General features: G+C 34.5%; 1 protein-coding gene across 3 annotated transcripts in view; it reads left to right on the top strand.

Moving 5' to 3' along the window:
• Window positions 1-21,820, top strand: part of Nck1 (NCK adaptor protein 1) — a 78,312-nt gene that overhangs the window by 35,323 nt on the left and 21,169 nt on the right. The window contains exon 2 of one of the 3 annotated variants that reach the window (XM_076867418.2): window positions 13,955-14,081. The exons of the other annotated variants lie outside the window; for them this stretch is intronic. The gene's annotated coding sequence lies outside the window, so the exon portion shown is untranslated. The remainder of the gene's footprint in view (window positions 1-13,954; window positions 14,082-21,820) is intronic. 3 annotated transcript variants of the gene reach the window in all.

The following is a 21,820-nucleotide window of genomic DNA, read 5'->3' as shown; positions in this document are numbered from 1 at the left end:
ACTTTGCTCAGAGATATCTGGGGAAATGATGTAAAGATGACAAATATGAGTTGAATCTTGAAGAATATTTAGGAGTTAGGTGGTGTGTGCCTAAAATCCCAGCAACTTGGGTCGGCCTGGACAATTTAGCAAGACCCTGTTGCATGTTGGAAAACATTTTCTCTAGTGGCTGTGCTAATTTAAATTCCCACCAAAAATGTACAAAGAGTACATTTTCTCTGCATCCTTGCCAACACATTTATTTTTATAAAAAGTATTCTAACAAATGTGCAATGATATCTCATTGTGATTTTAATTTGTATTTCTATGATGATTAGTGATGCTGAGCATTTTTTTCCATGTACCCATTGGCCATTTGAAAATATGTCTTCTTTTGGGAAATGTCTGCTCAAATGCTTGCCCATTTTTTGATCAGGTGCTTTTCTTGCTGTAATTGTTTGAATTCCTTATGTTTTTTGTTTTTAAGACATTAATCCCTTATCAATCCTATGGATTGCCTTTTCATTTTTAATTGTTTTCTTTGCTATGCAAAAGCATTTTAGTTAGATCCCATTAGTATTTCTTGCAGAGCAGGTCTAACGGCAATAAGTTTTATCAGCTTTTGTTTATTTTGGAAAATCTACTTTCTCCCTCATTGTTGAAGAAATTATGCCAGATGCAGGATTATTAGCAGAGAGTTTTTTCCTCCCCTTTCTTCCCCTCAGCATTTTAAATTTATCAGTATACTACATTCTGGCCTGATTATCTGCCGACAGTCTTGTTGAGGATCCCTTGTATGTGATAAGTTGCCTCTTCAAGATTTTCTCTGCTTTTGACATAATGCCTCTGGTGTGAATCTCTCTTAAGTTCATCGGAGTTCCTTGAACTTATTATTAAGATGTGTATATATTCCTGTCATTGATAAATCTGAGAAGTTTTATCAAATAATCTCTTTGCTACTTTTTTCCTTTTGGCATTCTCACATGCATATGTTGGTTCTCCCATACAGATCCCATTGCCTTTGTTCACTTTTCTCAGTTTCTTTTCTTTCTGTTCCTCAGTTTTGATAATTTAAATTGTTCTTGTTTCACATGTGCTGGTTCTTTATTCTGCTCAGATCTTCCATTGAATCCCTCCAGTGAATTTTTCTTTTGCTATATTTTGGTTCCAGAGTTTCCTTTTCAATATTTATTTCCTTACTAATATTTCTATTTTGTTCATTTTTTTTTTTTTTTACTTTCTCCATGTCTCCCTTTAGATCTTTGAACACCTTTAAGACAGATTTTTTAAGGTTTTTGTCTAGTAAATAAGTAGATCCATCTTCTTGTCCTTCTCTGGAAAGGTTTCTGTTGGCCTATTTTTTTTTCTTGTTTCTTGATATCTTTTGTGCTTTAAAACTGTACATTTGAATCTAATGTGGTAACTCTAGGAATCAGATTCTCCCTCTTCAGGTTTGCTCTTTTATTATTTGCTTGCCTAACTTTCTATCTGTCTTCCTCTTTCTCTTCATCCCTCCCTCCTTTCTTGCTTTTTAAATTTTTTGTTTTTATAGGTGATCTCTGTGCTGGGAATCAGTCAGAGGTATGTATAAACTCAAAGATCTTTTTGTGTCTTTTCTGGGCTTGCAATTTTCCTGGGCAATCATGGTGACTTTCTAAATTTCTTAATTATGCAGTTGCTTTTGAATTTCCTGGTATCTTAACTCCCAAAGGGGAAAAACAGGAAAATGAAGGAGGAAGGAAAAATAAAAGGTACTGGCTTCTTAAATCCTTTAGCCCAAAAGGGAAGGGCTTACAACAATTTGGAGGATGTGAAACAATGACTGCCTGCCTCTGTGTCAGTGAGGAGAAGCAGCAATCCATTTTATCTGAACACAGATTCCAGATATTTGGAGGACAAGATCTTTATTGCCCACCCTAGCCTTCCACAAACTGTGGAACACATGCATAGCTTCCTGGGTGTTGGGGAATGGGGTAGTCAAGTCAGTCACTGCCCAACTGAGAGCTAAAATTAACAGTTTATTTCCAAGCCTTCTCCTGGAATTTGTCTTGGAATAAGACTCCAGATCCAGAGTTCCAAAATAGTTAAATTAGACAGATTATGTTAGTACAATAGTTTTCTGGGTAGAGAGACAGATTTTTGTTGCTTCTTTTGTTGCCATTTTTCCAGTCCTTTTATGACTTTTTTTTAAAAAGATTTTTTTTTAATTGTAGATGGACACAATATCTTTATTTATTTTTATGTGGTGCTGAGATTCGAGCCCAGTGCTCACGCATGCAAGGCAAGTGATTTACCACTGAGCTACAACCCCAGTCCCCCTTTAATGACTTTTTAAGCTCCATTAGAGTTAGAACAGCCTTTAGCTCTTCCTCCTTGATTTTGTGGAACCTAAGAATGGTACGTTTGTTGTAGCTCACATTATGTTTGAGACCTTTTCTTTAACTTTCAAGTCAGTTAGCAAGTGCTTAAAAAAGAATTCACATATCAGATTCCCCCACACACACACCTTTCTTATAATATAACTAGGAAAGGGTGAGACCAGAAATAGGGAGGTCACATAGAAGAGACTACTTTAAGTAAGCTTGTTATAGTTAATATAGTAGTGAGGTACTTTGATTCATTTAGCTCATGTTTATTTTTAAAAATAACCATGTAGCTCATTTTTATTTTTAAGAAGGTAACGGGCATGATTTGAGATGTGTGGGTGACTTAATTCACATAATTGGATTGATGATCCAGTTACAGAACATAAAAACAGAATGTCTCTGGGAAAGGTGAATGGATTATTACTATAGGTAAGAAACACACTCACCTGTCCAAACCCAGAGAATAGACTAAGAGAAAAAGGGTATAGCAAAAAGGCAATCTTGCAAGATCAGGTGTCTGGGGGAAGTAGGCACACCCCAGTGCAGTTAGAATCAGCATTTTATTCCCTTCCTTGGAGTGCAAGGTCATATAGAGGACCTTGGTTCCTCATTGGCTGAGTACTGTGGGATGCATACATTTCCCCAAAGTGGCCTAGGTTTTACTGTCTCCTATTGAGTTATTTAAAGAAATATGCCCTAGTAGTTCTTACTTTACTTTGTTCTCTTGTGCAGGAAGGACTTTTTTTTTGATTTCTTGTGGCACCCCAGGGCATCTCTAACAGCATACTGGTTCTCTGTAACTCTAATAGGTCTGGTGGCATGTATAGGCCAAAAGGATAATGGGGTGCATGATAAACATTTTTTTGTGTGTGTGTGCTGGTGCTGGGGAGTAAACCCTGGTCCTTGTTCATTGTAAGCATAAGTTCTACCACTTAGAGGTGTCCCCAACCCATGATAAACTTTAATAGATCTAACTGGTAAAGCCCTGAAACATTTTTGAATAATACATAAGCATATGGAAGACATGAGGGGAAATTAGAATTAATGACATTAATTAGAAAGAAAAACACTAGTTATGATTAATAACAAGTTAAATATGCCTGGAACTTCAGGTAACCAAAAAATTTGTGTATATCAGGAGAATTTGGTTGCTAAAAGAGTTGACATAATTTAAACCTTATTTTTTTTTACAGGTTATTTTTTTAATTGATTTTATTGTTTTTAAATACACAACAACAGTGGAATGCATTACAATTCTTATTACACATATATAGCACAATTTTTCGTACCTCTGTATATAAAGTATATTCATGCCAATTTATGCCTTTATACATGTACTTAGTTTTTTTTTGCATTACAATTCTTAATATACATATATACCACAATTTTTCATATCTCTTTATATGAAGTATATTGACACCCAATTCAAGTCTTCATACATATACCTTGTTTAATGATGTCCATCACATTCCACTGTCCTTGCTAATCCCCTGACCGCTCCTTTTCCTTCCTATCCCTCTTCCCTATAAACCTTATTAGTAGCATAAAGCTTGAAAATGATAGTTTTGTTCTATTAATTGTGTTTGGAGATATATACAACTTGGAGTGACACTTTTAAGAGATAACAAAATTGAATTTATTTAGAAAATTTAAGGGAAAATTTAGGATATAATTTGGTGCTCAAAATAAAAAGGTTGGGGGTTTTCAAGATGGTGGAATAGAGGAGGTTGTGTTCTGGGCTGCTCCGTGGAATGAAGCCAAGAAAACCAACAGGCATCTTCTCAGCAAGGTGGGTGAACAAAAAAAAAAAAAAGCATGGAGACTTGAATTTAAAACTGGACATTCAAAGCAGATTGGGGACACAGGAGGTTGGATATAATTGGCACAGCTGTTGCCAAGCCTGACCGGAAACTCCAGCCAGAGAGGTCCCTTCGTGAACGTAGTGGAGGGATAAGGGAATTAAAGGAACTCTGGTTTTTGGGAGGCCCAAGGTGTGTCTGGGTACAGAGCATTTAGAGATCAAGGACATTGGCCAGTAAACCTGAAACAAACACTGCACAATATCCGTGTGCAGGGAAGGAAGCTGCCATCTCTCTAGGTAGCGTGCAGAGGATGAAGGAATTTTGCAGCTGCTTGTGGGAGGACAGCAGCTGAGGGGCTGCCCAAAATGCAGGCCCAGTAAACACACTCTACATGACATAGAGTGTGCTTAAGTGACAAGAGAAAAATCAGACATGAGAGGTTTACACAGGGGACAACTCATTGTGGAAACCCACCCAGCTCTACCCCTCTCCCTCCTATCAACTGTTACAGGACCAGCTGTGAGAGATGCATCTAACTGGGAACTTGGAAGGGCTGGGCCAGAGAGATTGATTGGAGACTGAACCCAAGACCGGAATCGTGGGGTCTGCAGGTGATGTAGGAGACTAAGAATTGGGTGCGTACCCCACCACATGAGTGGGAACCAGAGGAGATCCTTAAGGTACAGTCGTTCAGTGTGGACCAGCAAGTACTGGGTGCTGGAGGTACACTAATTTAAAATCTCCAGACCAGTTAGCATTCATCAAAGAGCCTGGAGCCTTCTTAAGCCTAAATCTTACCTCCAAGAACTCCGCCTATGAAATTAACACTCTCACTCTAGCAATCCAGGAGAACCCACCTAAACCTGCTGAGACGAGAAGCTGACAATATTTTGAACTCCCTACAGAAAGAATTCTTAACTTTTCATCAAGATTTTTTTTTTCTTTTTAAAATTCTTTTTCATGGTTTAATTGTGACCTTATTGGTAATGGACATTTTATAAAGTCTCCTTTGTATTTTTTTTCCTTCTCTAGTGTTTTTGAAGTCAGTTATTTTACATGAATTAGTTTTTTTGTGTGTGAAGTAGGATGTTTGGTTAGTAATTTTAGTTTTGTAATTTTGTTTTTAAATTTTAAAAAATTTTTGCTTTATCTATATATTTTTCTCTTGTTTCCCTTGATTCTTTTTTTCTGCCAACAGCCAATGTCTATTGTTTTCTCACTCTTCCTTTAATCTTTTTCTTCTGTCTTCTCTCCTCCCTCATAATCATCACATCCTGTGTCACTTCTGTTGTCTCCCAGTCCACCATTTGAAAATGTAAATGCTTTTGCAAACTTGCTGTTTTTATTATAGGCAATAACTGATCATATCATTTCTGCTTATTATGATAATTAACATTGCAGATGTCTTAGTAGGAAGTATTTGATTTAATGCTGTAAGCTATTTGCATTGGTTATTATTATTTGAGTCCACCTAAGCAGATGCTGGAAACCTTCAGGGACACTATAATCCACAGAGTAGAAACTGCTGACTTAGGCCCACTGTGTTACATGGGTAGACACACGTCATGAAAAAGCAAGGGAACAAATTTCTCAGGATACTCTAGTAGCAGAATCCATGGATACCACAGTGGAAGAAATGTCAGAGAAGAGGTTTAGAATGTTCATAGTTAAACTGATCTGTGAAGTAAAGGACAATATAAGAGCAAATACAGGTAGCAAAAGATCACTTCAGTAAAGAGAGATTCTGAAAACAGAAACAACCTCAACAGATCCTTGAATGAAGGAAACAATAAACCAAATTAAAAATTCAATAGAAAGCATCACCAACAGACTAGACCATTTGGAAGACAGACCTCAGGCAATGCAGACAAAATATATAATCCTGAAAATAGAGTTGACCACAGAGAGAAAAATGTTAAGTAATCATGAAAAGAACTTCTAAGAATTACAGGATAACGGGAAAAGACCCAAATTTAAAGATTCATTGGGATAGATGAAGGCATGGCAGATGAACCAAAGGATGCACAATCTCTTTAATGAAATAATATCAGAAAATTCCCCAAATCTAAAGAATGAAGTGGAAAATCAAATCTAAAAGGCTTATAGGACCCTAAATATGTAAAACTACCACAGACCCACATCAAGGCACATTATAATTAAAGTGCCTAGCATACAGAATAAGGATAGAATTTTAAAGCCTTGAGGGGAAAAAAAAATCATATAACATATAGGGGGAAACTAGTACAGATCTACGCTGATTTCTAAACAGATCCTCAAAGCTAGGTGGTCCTGGAATAACATATATTAAGCTCTGAAAGAAAATGGATGCCAACCAAGAATCCTATATCCAGCAAAGTTAAGCTTCAGATTTGAAGATGAAATAAAAACCTTCCATGATAAATAAAAATTGAAAGTATTTGCAACCAGAAAGCCTGCACTTCAGAATATTCTAAACAAAGCATTCCATGAAGAGGAAATGAAAGGCTGGGTGTGGTGGGGCATACCTGTAATCCCAGCAGCTCCAGAGGCGGAGGCAGGAGGATCTGAGTTCAAAGCCAGCCTTAGTAATTTAGTCAGGTGCTACCTGTCTCTTTAAAAAACAAACAAACAAAAACAAAACAAAACAAAACCAGCACAAAATAGGGCTTTGGATATGGCTCAGTGGTCGCGTGCCCCTGAGTTCAATCCCCAGGTTTCCTCCCCCAAAAAAAGATGAAATGAAAAAAATAAGTGAAAACCAGTGAAGGGAGGAACTACACTAAAGGAACAGTCAATTAAAGGAGAAACTAAGTCAAATTAATAAGCCAAAATTACCGGGAACACAAATCATTCAAAAATTTTGAACATTAATGGCTTAAACTCATCAATTAAAAGACTTAGACTTGGAAGATTGGATTAAAAAACAAGACCCAACAACATGCTGTTTCCAAGAGATTCACTTCATAGACAAAGACATCTACAGACTGAAGTTGAAAGGATAAGAAAAAATATATCATTCACTTGCATCATGTAAACAAGCAGGAATTTCTATCCTTAGATAAAGTGGACTTCAAGCCAAAGTTAATCAGAAGGGACAAAGAAGGACATTTCATACTGTTTAAGGGAATTAAACATCTAAGTCATATAACAATCATTGATGCTCTAAACAATGAAGCATGTATGTATAGCAAACAAACCCTTCTCAACTTCAGTTACCAGATAGACCACAACACAATAATACTGGGTGACTTTAACTCACCTCTCTCACTACTGGATAGATCTTTCAAACAAAAACTTCAGTAATTTAGACTTAACAGACATAGAATATTTCATCTATCACTGACTGAATATACTTTCTCAGCAGTACACAGATCCTTCTCTAATAGACCATGTTATGTAAGCTGTTACACATGTTGGCATACAATTAATATATTTTTAGCATCTGCAGGATTATTTTGATAGCTCCCTTTCCACTGATAAAAATTTTTTTGTGTTCTTTTTTTTCTGGATTAGACTTGTTTGATTTTTATCAAATTTTACCTGTATTATTCTTTATTTTATATATTATTCTTTATTTTATATATTTCTTTTCCTACTCTTATTTTTTTCTTCCTACTACTAAATTTGAAAATAATTTGATGGTTATTCTAGCTTCTTTCTGATATAAGTACTTTAAGTTCTAAATGTTCATCTGAGTACTCTTTCATCCCAGAGATCCTGATATTTTAAGCTTTTATAATCAATTATTTCGAAGTGCTTTTTATTTGCTTTTCTGAGGTCAAGAAAGAAAGCACAAGAAAAGTGCTTAAGGTGATTGATTTCTAATAAGTCATGAAGGAAACATAGACTGCATGATTTCAAGTTAAAAACTAATGGAAATGCTTTTTATATTGATTGTATTGGTTACATACATGTTGAAACTGATCAAATTAGATACTTCGAATATGTGCATTTTATTGAACTTTAGTTTTACCTCAGTAAAGCTATGGGAAAAACAGTTATCAGAAACTAAACTAAAAATAAAAGATAAAAAGGCTTTTGATATTTAATTTTGCAGATAAGGAAATAAGAGTGTCAGGGAGGTTGATGTGACGTGCCCTGAATCATAGCTACTGGCAAAACAGTGACTAAAAACGAAGTATTTCGTGAGAAAGCAAATTGAATATGTCTAGACTAGTTTTAGTAATATTGTCTATATTATATTTTCATTAAGTTTACACATTTTCTGACTTTCTCTTAAGATAAATGAAGATATTCATTAAAAAAAATACTTTTCTTAGCCCTATTGTCTTCATGAAATAACATGTCCAGATTTGATGTTTTCATTACTGTGACCATGTGTTATACAGCTGATCTACCTCCTGTGATTAAATTTCTTTCCTTTTGTAATCTAATTTTTCTTAAAACTTATGAAATTCTCATTGTAAAAATTTTTTTCGCTTTCTTTGAACTTAGAGCTGTCTTATATCTTTCTTTCAGCAGTTCTGTAAATTTACATTTCTACAGTTTTCCACATGTTTATTTTTGTCACATGATTTATTCACTTTTTTTTTTTTTCTGGAATCCTACTCCGATTTGACCTATTTCTTCTAGGTCTGCCTCATAGCTAGATTTCCTTTTACTCGCATCTTGGAAATTCTCTCCGCTTTTCTTCATTAGGTCACCTCTAGTTGTTCCCTGAGTAAACATACGTTGGAATTAAATTTTTGAAAAGGCATGTTTTAAAAATGATTTCATTCTTTTTTCACACCTGATTGTTAGTTTGACTGTATATAAAAAAGTTACCCTCTAATAGTTACAAAGATTGAGCTTTGCAAGATAAAAATCATTCTGAGGATGGTGGAAATGGTTGCATGACAGCATGCATGTGTTTAATTCCATGGAACTATACACTTAAAAGTGGTTCAAGGGGGAGCGGGGTTGTGATTCAGTGCTTGCCTCGAATGCGTGAGGCACTGGGTTTGATCTCTGACACCACATAAAAATAAACAAATAAAATTAAGGTATTGTGTCCATCTACAACTAAAATAAATAAATAAATAAAAGTGGTTCAAGGGGCTGGGGCTGTAGCTCAAAGCGAAGCACTTGCCTAGGATGTGTGAGGTACTTAGCACCACATAAAAATTAAAAAAAGACATTCTATCCATCTCAACTACAAAAACCTTTTTCTTTAATTGGTTCAAAAAATAGTTCATATGGTAATTTTCATGTATATTATTGATTTGTCAGGGTTGCTATTAATGAAGTACCACAGACTGGGTGACTTAAACAATACAAATTTTCTTTTGAAATTTTCAGTTTAGGGAGTCTTAGAAATCTGAGAGCAAGGTGTGTCATCAGGGTTGGTTTCTTCTGAGAGCCTCCTCCTCTTCTGGGTTTTGGCTTATTTTCCTCTTCTGGTCTTTTAGATGGCTCTCTTCTCCCTGTGTCTTTTGGTGTCTTGATGTCTTAAAAGAACACTAGTCACGATGGATTAGAGCCCACTTATGACCTTGTTTTACCTTAGTGCAGTGGTTTGAATATGAGGTGTCCCCCCAAATCTTATGTTTGGAAAATATAAGAAGGTTCAGAGGAGAAATGAGTGGGTTAAGAGAGTCTTAACCCAGTCAGTGAATTGATCCCCTGATAAGGATTAACTGAGTGGAAGCACTGGAGTGTGTCTGGAGGAGATGGGAATTGGGGCATAGCTTTAGAGTATATATTTGTATCTGGCAAGGGGAGTCTTTCTGTCTGTTTTCTTATCATGTGAGCTGGTTCCCTCTGCCACAATCTTCCACCATGATGTCCAGCCTCACCTTGAGCCTCGAGGAAAGGAGCCAGCCACTTATGGACTAAGACCTTTGAAATAATGAGCCCCCAAATAAACTGTTTCTGCCCTAACATTGTTCTTGTGAAGTCCTTTAGTTACAGCAATGAAAAAGCTTTAGCGTTACCTCTTAAAGATCCTGTATTCAAATGCCTTAATGTGAAAGGAGGGAAGATTCAGTCCATAACATTTATGTCACCACAATTAACAAAATGAAAAATACGGGGGCTGGGATTGTGGCTCAGCGGTAGAGCGCTTGCTTAGCATGGGTGGGACCTGGGTTCAATCCTCAGCACCACATAGAAATAAAGGCATTGTGTTGTGTCCATCTACACCTAAAAAATAAATATTAAAAAATATGAGTATAGTCAATTATGAGCTCATTTATATCTAATTGCTATAGTACAGTAAAGGTTAGCACAGTTAATGTGCTCATGTGTTAATTATGACATTCTTCAAAGTGTTAGTCTTTTTCAAAGTTGGTGGTTTATACCTGTCTGCTCATCATATATTAACAAGATTATTTGCTTTTTTTGGTAGTAATATAATGGCTTTTAAAAATTGTAATATAAAGGGTTGGGGATGTGGCTCAAGCGGTAGCGCGCTCGCCTGGCATGCGTGAGGCCTGGGTTTGATCCTCAGCACCACGTACAAAGATGTTGTGTCCGCCGAAAACTAAAAAATAAATAAATAAATATTAAAATTCCCTCTCTCTCTCTCCCTCTCTCCTCTCTCTCCTCTCTCTGTCTTAAAAAAAATTGTAATATAAAATGTAATATTCTCTTTGTTATAAAATGGTGATATGTTTTTAATGTGATCTTGATGGTAATTCAGAGAGGATAATAAGTAAAATTTTGTGATGCCTGGCAAAGTAATCATATAGGGAGTAATGCCTTTTATATATAAGACATTAATAAGTTTGTTGAAGAAATAAGATTATAGTTGAGATTTTTATTTGTTTTGAGAGTAAGAAGATTTTTGGCTTGATATACCTTTCTTTATTCTCATTCCTTAGCTCAGTCTCCTCAAGTGTATAATAACTATTCAGTAAACATTTGTTGAATGAATAAGTGAATGAATTTTAATATGCACAGTACTTTTGTGTTTGTCATAATTTTTTGCCTTCTCTTGGAGATGTTTTCAAAATGTTATTTCCCAAAGTAAATAAAATAAGGTGGCATTTTATTTGACCCGTATCTTAAAAACATCGATTTTAAGTTGCTTTCATTTCTAACTGACCTGTGATTTTTTTTCGTAATGGTTGGAATTTGCTTTATTAGTTATGAATGGTTAATAGTAAAAATTACTTTACAAGATATTGGGGCTTAAAATTTGAACAGAATAAGAATCATCTTATTATGAATTGTCTTTCTGCTTTACTTATAACATATCTAAGTTAGTTATTTGGTTTTTTCCTCCCTTTATTGTTTACTGAGAGATTTGTAACCCAACCAAACTTCCGGACTTAGTCACTTGGGTATTGTTACTTAGCTGATTCTTAACAGAAACAGGAAATTGTCAAGACATGTGTTAAAGTACAGCAGATTCTAAAATTGCATTTGTAGCAGCATGACAGATTTCCCTCTAGAAATTTTCCTACTAGTTGATTCCTTGCCTTTTCCTCGGAAAATAAAAACTGTTATGCCAAAAAGGTTTATCTATCATGACCTATATACGATAGCAAACAGTATCTTTCCTCAGCATTTATAAATCATATATAATATGATTGATTAAATTATTTGACAGACTTAGTATTATTAATACATAGCTTTGAGAAAGAACATGTTTTTAAAAGTCTTCGGTTTTGTATTATTCATATATTTAGATTAGTAGTTTTCTAAGGTTTTCTAAAGCGAACCTTTTAAAGGGTCTGAAAACCAAAATTATTTTCATAATACTAGGTATGTTAATTTTCTTTTTTCACTCTGGAGGTTCTAGAGGCTGCATGAAATTCAGTGGTAATTGTCAACATTTGAAAGACCTGCAAACTCAGTGAATATATATTAAACAATGATATAATATTATGCATGGATCAGAACAGGCCCATTAAACTAAAAGACCAATGCATGTTTTTGTTTAATTGACATAGTATAAAAATTCACACTTTTTGGTGTGAATAAGGTTTAATACATTTAGAACTCATGTATTCCCTACCACAATCTAAATACAGAACAGTTCTACTATTCTCTCTTTAAAAAAAAAAATTCTTTGTGTTTGGTAATCAATCCCGCTGCACACCATTAGTTATGATAATCATTAGTCTGTCTGTGCAGCTTTTGCCTTTTCTAAAATGTTATATGTAGCCTTTGAATCTGGCTTTTTCATTTAGCGTGATACATTTGTGATTCATCCCTGTTATATAGTAGTCCATTTTGTGGAGAAATCCATAACTGGTTTGTCCATTACCCGTTAAAGGGCATTGGGTTGTTTCCCCTTTTGGTGCTTGTGACTAGAACTGTTAAAACATTCAGTACAGGTTTTTGTGTGAACATAGGTGTTTTATCTCACTTGGGTAAATATCCATAGTGCTGAATTATTTTGCATTCCCACCATCAGTTCCCATTGTTAAGCATCCCCTTTGGCACCTGGTACTGTCAATTCCTTTTATTCTTTTTGTCTCCTCATCTATTCTGTAAGATATTTAGTTGCTATGTAGTGGTTATCATTTTGTGGTTTAAAATTTGCATTTCTGTAATTAGTAATTGTGTTGAGAATCTTTTCATGTGCTCATTTGCTATCAGTATATCTTCTTTGGTGAAGTATCTTGTTACTTTGCTCATTTTTAAGTTGGGTTGCTTATTTTCTTATTGGCAACTTTTGAGAATTCTTTATATATTCTGAATATAAGTTCTACATCAAATTTATGACTTGCAAAAATTTTCTCCCATTCTATGACTTATCTTATCAGTGTCTCAGGGCAAAGTTTTACATTTTTTTAGTTGTACACAATAAATACCTTTACTTTGTTTATTTTTATGTGGTGCTGAGGATCGAAGCCAGGGCTTCACACTTGCTAGGCGAGCGCTGTACTGCTGAGCCACAGTCCCGGCCCAAAAGTTTCAGGTTTTTATAGAGCACAACATTTTTTTTTTTTTTCCCTTAACCTTTTAAGTCTGTTACTGTTTTGAGTTAAAATTTTGTATAAAATAAGAGTTTTATGTCCAGGATCACTTTTTTGGAAATATGGATAGCCAATTGTTCCAGCACCATTTATTGAAAGGACTATTGACCATTTAAATGTCATTGTATCATAGTCAAAAATCAACTGGTCATACTGGGGGTCCTGTGTTTAGACTCTGTTACTTCTCATTGATCTCTGAATCTAGCCAGAAGCTACTGTCTCTAATGTAGTATAGTTAATTGAGATCAGGTGATGAGAGCTTCAGTGTTCTTCTATTTTTAAATTATGTTAATAATTATAGTTCCTTTGCTTTTCTATATAAATTTTAAGAGTTGTTGATTTTTACAGATATTTCTTCTGGATTCTTCCTCAAATTGAATGTCTTGATCCATGAGCACAAATTTTCTGTCATTCCCTTTATGTAGTCCTTTTTCTTTACATATTTTGTTAGCTATATCCTTAAATATTTGATTTTTCAGTGCTATTATAAATGGTACTTAGAAACAAATTTTTGACTTGTATCCTGCCATGTAGTTAAACTTATTTGTTAGTTTTAAAAACATTAGTAGATTCCCTGGAGTTTTCTACCTAGACAGTTATGTCATCTGTGAATAAAGTTAGCTTAATTTTTTTTTCCAATTTGTATTTTTTAATTTCTTTTTTCTGCCTTTATCACAGTGATTATGACTTCTGGTATGAAAATTAAATAGGAATAGAGCTGACATCTTATTTCTGATTGTAGTGGGAATGCACTCATTCTTTCATCATTATATTTGATATTAGCTGTAAGTTTTTTTGTATGTTATATTTATCTGGTTAAATAATTTCTTTATCTAGTTTGTTGAGAGTTTTTATTGTACATAGATTATTTAGGTTATGTATTTTATTTTTATGGTACTAGAGATTGACCTCAGAGTGCTCTACCACTGAGCTGCTTGTTATTTTGAGACAAGTTATTGTGAAGTTGCCCAGGCTGGCCTGGAAATTAGGATCCTCCTGCCTCTGTCTCCTAAGAAGCCGGATTACAGGTGTGTATCACTGTATCCATCTGTGTACATTTGATCTTGAGTGAGGTTTGGTAGTATGTGTCTTGTAAGAAAATTTCCTGTTTTATGTGAGTTGTTGAATTTATAAAAGTTTTTCATAGTATAATTTTGTTATTTTTATATCTTTAGGTCTGTAATTATATCTTGTCTTTCAGATATTAGTAATTTGTCATCTTGATCATTCTTGCTAGAGGGTTCTTAATTTTCTTGATTTTTTTCAAAGAATATCTTTTGTTTTCCTTGATTTTTCTGTAATCTGTTTTCAGTGTCTCTGATTTTTCATCTTTATGATGTCCTTTCCTCAGATTTAATATGCCCTTCTTTTACTAGACTTAAGGCAGATGTTTATACTATTGATACAGAACCTTCTTTTCTAACATTTATCACATTTTAATGCAATAATTTTTCTTTTGCTGTAGCTGCCTCTAACAGGATTTTTATGTGTACAAAGTATTTTCTATTTTCCTCTTTGAATCATTAATTATTTAGAAGTTACGTTTAATTTCCAAATGCTAGGAGATTTTCGTAGCTTTTGATTAACTTCTGGTTTAATTCTGTAATGGTAAAAGAAAGTAATTATGCTGTGTGTTAATCCCTTGAAATTTATTAAAATGTGTTTTTTGGTCTAGAATATGATTTTGTGAACATTCCATGTGTACTTGAAAATATATTTTGCTTTTGTTTGAATACAGTGCTATATAAAAATAGTCAAATGGTTGAGGATGTTGTTTAGAACTTCTGTGTCTCTGCTTTTTTGTCTTTAGTTTGATTACTGAGAGTAATAGTGAAGTTTTCAAGTTTTATCAGTTTTATAGTTTTTTTTTCTACATGTATTTGGGGGACTCATTTTTTCGATTACATTTTCTGTATAGGACCAAGTTTTCTTCATTTACTTAAACCGAAACAACATATTGCAGCACATTGAACATTAAATGCATAAATGGGAAACCCTTTCTGTTTTCTCTGAAGTTAGACATTAAAAAGATTACAAAACTTTTAAATGTCCTTTTCACTAATGATTTTGTTTTGGAAAATATAATGCTTTTATAAAAATGTTAAAATGTGTTGGATTAAATATATTTTATAAAAATCATTAATTTTTTCAACTTTAATTTCTAATAATAACTCATAAACACAAAAGCTTTTGGGGGGTCTTTAATAATTTTTAAGTCTTGTGAAGGGATTTTTGAGACCAAAAGTTTTGGGATCACTAATTTAGTTTAGGTTTCTCTGTGAACTACTTTTCTTTGAGAGGTAGAAGGGTAAGTCAAAGTACATGGGAAAGTTAAAAGTACACACATTTAACTTGCAGTTTCCACCAGTTGTTTTCCAAGTTGGAAAAGCCATTTAACTTCACCTCTGAATCATACTTTCTGAAATGATGATAAAGCTTTACAGGATTATTGTGAGGAAGTGTTAGGAAATGTTTGGATTATGGACATTCAATAAATATTCTTGTTAAGGTTGCCATATTTTTGGCAGCCTTTGTGAGGGGATGCAGACCTTTGATTTAAACCAATAGGTATTTTTCAACTTAATCTGATGATTCCTGTGCAGTCATAGGGAATGGTATAATTTATGAAGATCTCCAGAACATTAATTTTTTTGTTTTTTGTAGTGACATCGTGAAATAATTTAGTTTTTTATTTTGAATTTGGCTTCTATTCTTCTGATAACCAGATCAGAAAAGGCCAAAATATGATTGTGCATAAGTCCAGTTAGGGATGATTTAAGGTGAATATGAAAAACAAATTGAGGTCAGAAAATAAGTCCAAGTAAGAAAAGGCAGGCAGGATGGTTGTGAGTTCTGTAATTTGGGATTGAGATCAAGTCTGAAGTCCATGATGTTGGTATAATTAGAGCAGGGTAGGGAGTCAGTAGGGATCAAGATAGTAGTTCAGGTTTTTTTTGTAGGTGAAATCCAACCCTTGATGGCAAGTAGGAATTGGATAGTGGTATTTGGGGCCCCTGGGTTTACGTGCTAGGTACATGGATGCAGAGACAGACAGATATACTTTCAGTTCCTGAAAGCATCTAACTGCAAATAATCATCAGTGCAGTTGGAAAAAGGGGCCTGAAGCTTTAGTAGGAGAATATAGAATATTAATGGACAACCAGTCTGGGCTGGATCAAAGTATAGTAGATCACTTCATATTTAATTTATATAAATTGAACTAGCTTAGCCAAAAGAGACCAAAAGGAAAAAAAAAGGCTGTTAAAATAGCATAAACGTTCTTCGATCATTCTGCTTTGTTCCAGAGCATGCTTGAGACAGGACCCAGTACAGTTGCTGTCCTCACAGTGTAAGCTGTCTTATCTCATTCTTGTTTGTTTGCTTGCTTGCTTTTGGTACCAGGGATTGAACTCAGAGGCACTCAATCACTGAGCCACATCCCCAGCCCTATTTTGTATTTTATTTAGAGACAGGGTCTCACTGAGTTGCTTAGTGCCTTGCTTTTGATGAGGCTGGCTTTGAATTTATAGTCCTCCTCCCTCAGCCTCCCAAGCCACTGGGATTACCATCACACCCAGGTCACTGAGATTCACTGTGCATTGTTGTCCCTCAAAGGTCTTTATATTAAGGGCTTGGTCGCTTAATATAGTGGCATTATTGGGAGGTGCTGGAGCCTTTAATGGGTAGGATTTACAGTCTTTGAGTCATTGGGAATATGCCTTTGAAGAGGATTGTGGACCCCAACCCTTCTTCCTCATTCTTTTTGCTTCCTTACCATGAGGGGAGCAGTTTTACTCTTTATACTCCTCCATGTTGTACCTCTATAGGCTTAAAGCACTGGGGCCTAACTGATCATGTACTGATACCTTCAAAACTATGAGCAGAAGTAAAACTTTTCTATCTTTAAGTTGATTATCTCAGATTTTTGTTAGAGTATCAGAAAGCTAACTAATAGAATAGCTATACCCACTGCCCTCCTTCCCCTATTCTCTAACCCTGGCAATCATTAATCTATTCAACTCTTCCTACAGTTTTGTCATTTCAGGAATGCTATATAAACAAAACCTATAGTAAGTAATCATTGGGATTGGCTTTTTTCCTTCAGCATAATTCCCCATCAGTTCATCTAGATTGTTTTGTATATTAGTCTTGTTCATTTTTGGTTACAGATGTACTATAGTTTGTTTTTAATCAGTCATCTGTTGAAGGACATCTGGATGATTTCTAGTTTTTTGTTAATACACATAAAGTTGCTATAAACATTCATGTAAAAGTTTTTGTTTTTGTCTTCATTTCTTTGGTACACAGGAGTACAAATGTTGCATTATATGGTAATTGCATGTTTAATTTTTTAAAAAAATATTTTTTAGGTATACATGGATGCAGTATCTTTATTTTGTTTATTTACTTTTATGTGGTGCTGAAGATCGAAGCTAGTGCCTCACATGTGGGAGGCAAGCCCTTTACTGCTGAGCCACACTCCAGCCACCTGCATATTTAATTTTATGAGAAACTTCTAAACTATCTTTTAGATTACCCGTACCATTTTACTTTTTTAACATGTGATTCAGATACAGCATATCTTTGTCAACATTTAATATCTTTTATTTTAGCCATTCGGATATGTTTATGTAGTGGTATCTCAATGTGGTTTTAATTTGCATTTTCTTACTATTTTTTGTATGCTTGTGCTATCTGTACATCTTTTTCAGTGATTGTATCATTTATTTGCTCTTTTTCTTTTTTCTTTCTTTTTTTTTTTTGAGAGAGAGAGAATTGTGACATTTATTTTTTTTTAGTTTTCGGCAGACACAACATCTTTGTTTGTATGTGGTGCTGAGGATCGAACCCGGGCCGCACGCATGCCAGGCGAGCACGCTACCGCTTGAGCCACATCCCCAGCCCCTATTTGCTCTTTTTCTAATTAAAAAATTTTTTCTCTGTGGTTGAGTTTTTCCTTTTATGAGTATTGCTTTGGGTGAAAGTCTTTGTTTAGCTCTAAATCTTGAAGATTTTCCCTCATCGTTTTCTAAAATTTTCATAGTTTTACATTTAAGACTGTGATCCTCCCCGCCCACCAACTGGGGATTGAAATATCAGGGCCTTGCCTCATATAGCCAAGCACTCTGCCACTGAGCTACATTCTATCTGTCCTTGCCCTCTTTTTAAAATTTTATTTTTGATACAGGACTTCACTAAGTTATCCAGGCTGGCATCTCATGTGCAGTCTTCCTGCCTCAGTCTCTGAAGTAGCTGGAATTATAGACATAAGCCACAAGCTTGGCTTATGATCCATTTTGAGTTAGTGTTTGTATAAGATCTAAGATTAGGTCCAGGTAGTTTACTTTTTATCTTTTGTCCTGTTGCTTAATTGCTTTAGCAACCAGTGTTTCTCCATTGAATTACTTGTGAACCTTTGTCAAAATTTAGTTAGGCTTATTGTTTGTGGTTTTACTTCTGGGTTCTCTGTTCTATTGATCTGCACATTCATCCTTTTTGCCTATATAACATAATCTTGATTACTGTAGCTACTTGGGATCTCAATTCTCACTTTAATTTTTCTTTAAAAAATTATTTTAGCTATTCTAAATATTTTGCCTTTCCATTTAATTTATAGAATATTAACAGAATTAATATTATAGAATATAGAATATTATCTGTTTATACAGAATTTTTGCAGGGATTTTGTTAAGAAGTTCATTAAACTGCGTAAGGGGTGTGTGTGTTTATATGTTTAGTCTTCCAGTCTATAAACACTTTTATTTAGCTCTTTTTAGCTCTTCTTTGATGTCTTCATTATCATTCTATATTTCCAACATACAAATTTTCATTAATTTACCTTTTTAAAAAATTGTGAGTGATTTAAATAGTATTTTAATTTTGATGTTTATTGTTAGTACATAGAACTTCATTTGATTTTTGCAGGTTGCTCTTGTGTCCTGTGACCTTGCTGAAATCACACATTAAATTATTGGGTTAAGCTAGGCATGGTGTTCACACCTGTAATCCCAGTAAATCCCTAGAATCCCAGTAACTCTGTAGTCTGAGGCAGAAGGATTGAAAGGTTGATGTCAGCCTCTGCAATTTAGCAATATCCTGTCTAAAAATAAAAACAAAAAAAAGATGGGGGTGTAATTCAGTTGTAGAGTGTCCTGGGTTAAATCTCTAATACCATAATTAAAACAGGTGAACAGATAGGTTAGCCAGGCACGATGGCATATGCTTTTAGTTCCAGCTACTCTGAAGGTTAAGGCAGGAGGATCTCTTGTGCGAAGGAGGTTGAGGCCAAATTTGGCAACTTAGTGAGACCTGACTCCAAAGAAATTTTAAAAATTTGTTTAAGGTTTTTGTAGTTAGCCTTATTTGGACCATCCCAGTGGGAATTTAAAGGTTGGATAGCCCAGCCCAGTTGGCTACCTGTGGTTGGCTGAGCTTAAGTTTCATTTTTTTTTTTAATTCTTGTTAGATTTCTTTTTACTTGCATAGTTTCCCAGGGCTTTAGAGCTACCTCTGTCTTAGTTGCCTCCATTTAATAATTTTGAACAGTATTAGGAGTTGAATGTGGGTTTCTAAAAATTAGATTTCTTAGACGCTTCTGTGTTATCAGTCATATCGTCTGCAAATAAGCATAGTTTTATCTCTTCCTTTCTGATCTAGGTGCCCTTTATTTCCTTTACTTGCCTTACTGAACCAACTAAAACTTCAAAAATCTCTTTTTTGAGTAAGAGTGATGGGAGTGGACATTTTTACCTTTTTTTCTGATATTATTAGGAAAAAGTATTTGTTAAGTATGATATTTGCTGTACCCTTTTTTGTACATGCCATTTATCAAATCAAGAAAATTATCTTATTTTTAAATTTTATTTTATCTTAGTTTTAGGTGGAACCACAATATCTTTATTTTTATGTGGTGCTGAGAATTGAACCCGGTGCCTCACGAATGCTAGGCGAGCACGCTACCACTTGAGCCACATCCCCAGCCCCATATTTTTCTGAGAGCTTTTATCATGAGTGGGTGTTGAATTTTGTCAGTATTTTGGTACCAGTTAATGTGCTCATATGATGTTTTTCTATATTATCTTGTTAATGTTGTAAATTTATCAATTTTAAAATATTAAACCTGAAAAAAAACCAACTTGGTCATGGAATGTCAAATCTCTCTATGTACTGCTGAATTCCCTTTGCTAATATTTTATCAAGGATTTTTGAATCTAGATTCCTGAAGGATATTGATTGGTGGTTTTCTTATTTATACTGTCTTTATTTACTTTAGACATCTGGGTAATACTAACCTTCAAGATGAACTAGAAAGTGTCTTCCTCATTTTTTAGAAGAGACTATGTAGAATTTGTGATAATTCTTTAAATATTTGGTAGCATTCTTTGGTAAAACTATCTGGACCTGGGAATTTCTTTGGGGGAGGAGTTTTAAAATTAATTTTCTTAACAGTTATAGAACTATTTCAATAATTAATTCATATTGGATGTGTAATGGTAATTTGTGTTTTTGAGGAATTTGTCATTTTCTTAAGTTGTCAAATTTGTGTAAAGTTGTTTGTAGTATTTTATTATGCATCCTTATTATCCTGGGGTCCATAGTGATATCACCTATTTGATTTTTAGGTAGTTATTTGCTTTTTTAATTTCTTGATAAGTTTGTCAATTTATTGATCTTTTTAAAGAACCAGTTTGTTTCATTGGTTTTTGAATTTTTTTGTTTTGATTTTATTGATTTCTGCTCTTAATCATTTTCTTCCTTTTGTTTGCTTTAAATTTATTTTTCTCATGTTTTTCTAGGTTCTTGAGGTATAAACAGGTGAGATTACTGATTTGAGGATGTTCTTCTTTGTGTTTGCCTTTAGTGCCACAAAATTCCCTCCTAGCTCCATTTTAGCTGTGTCCTACAAATGTCTCTAGATTGTATTTTTGTTTTCATTAATTTCTGTTTAATATTTGACTTCCCTGAAGAATTTCTTTTTGACCCATGAATATTTTAGAAGTTTGTTTTTTACTTCCAAGTGATTATCTTTGTGTATTAGTTATCTTTGTATATTAGTCTGTTTGTTGTTGTTGTTGTTGTTACTAAAACAAATACCTGAGGGTTGGTACTTTTATATAAAGAGATTGGTTTAGCTTATCGTTTAGGAAGCTAAAATTTCGAGATTGATGGTCCTGTCAGTTTGTACTCTGGTCCTGTTGACTGTGTCACCTTGTGGCAAATGACACCATAACAGGTGTCTGCAAGAGGGAGAGACCACATAGCAAGACATGAAGCCAGAGGGATTCAGGGGCCAGTCTCACTCCTCTTATAACAACCCATCTTTGCTTGAGCTAATCACATTCCAGTGAGAATTACATTAGTATCTTCCAAGGGCAGTACCACTAATGATCTAATCACCCACCATAAGGCCCTGCGTCCTAAAAGGTTTCATCACCCCAACACTGTCACATTAGGGACTAAGTCGCCAGCCCATGAATCCTGGGGATACTAGGGTCCAACCCGTAGCACTTTGTAATACTGATTTCTAGTTTGATTCCATTGTGCTTGGAGAACACACTGTGTGATTTCAATTCATCTAAATTTTGTGGGGTTTTATTTTATGGCCCAAGCTATGGTTTCTCTTGGTATTTATTTGTTGGACACTTGATAAAGTGCTATTTTGGGGTAGAGGATTCTATAAACATTAAATAGATCCTTTGGTTGAATATATTGAAGTCTTTGATATCTGCTGATTTTGTCTGGTAGGCAAAAAGGAGGTTGAAGTTTT

This window comes from Callospermophilus lateralis, chromosome 10 (genome assembly GCF_048772815.1).
Source record: "Callospermophilus lateralis isolate mCalLat2 chromosome 10, mCalLat2.hap1, whole genome shotgun sequence".
Taxonomy (NCBI): domain Eukaryota; kingdom Metazoa; phylum Chordata; class Mammalia; order Rodentia; family Sciuridae; genus Callospermophilus; species Callospermophilus lateralis.
Note: the sequence above shows the minus strand (reverse complement) of the source record. Positions and strands in the feature narration are given on the sequence as shown.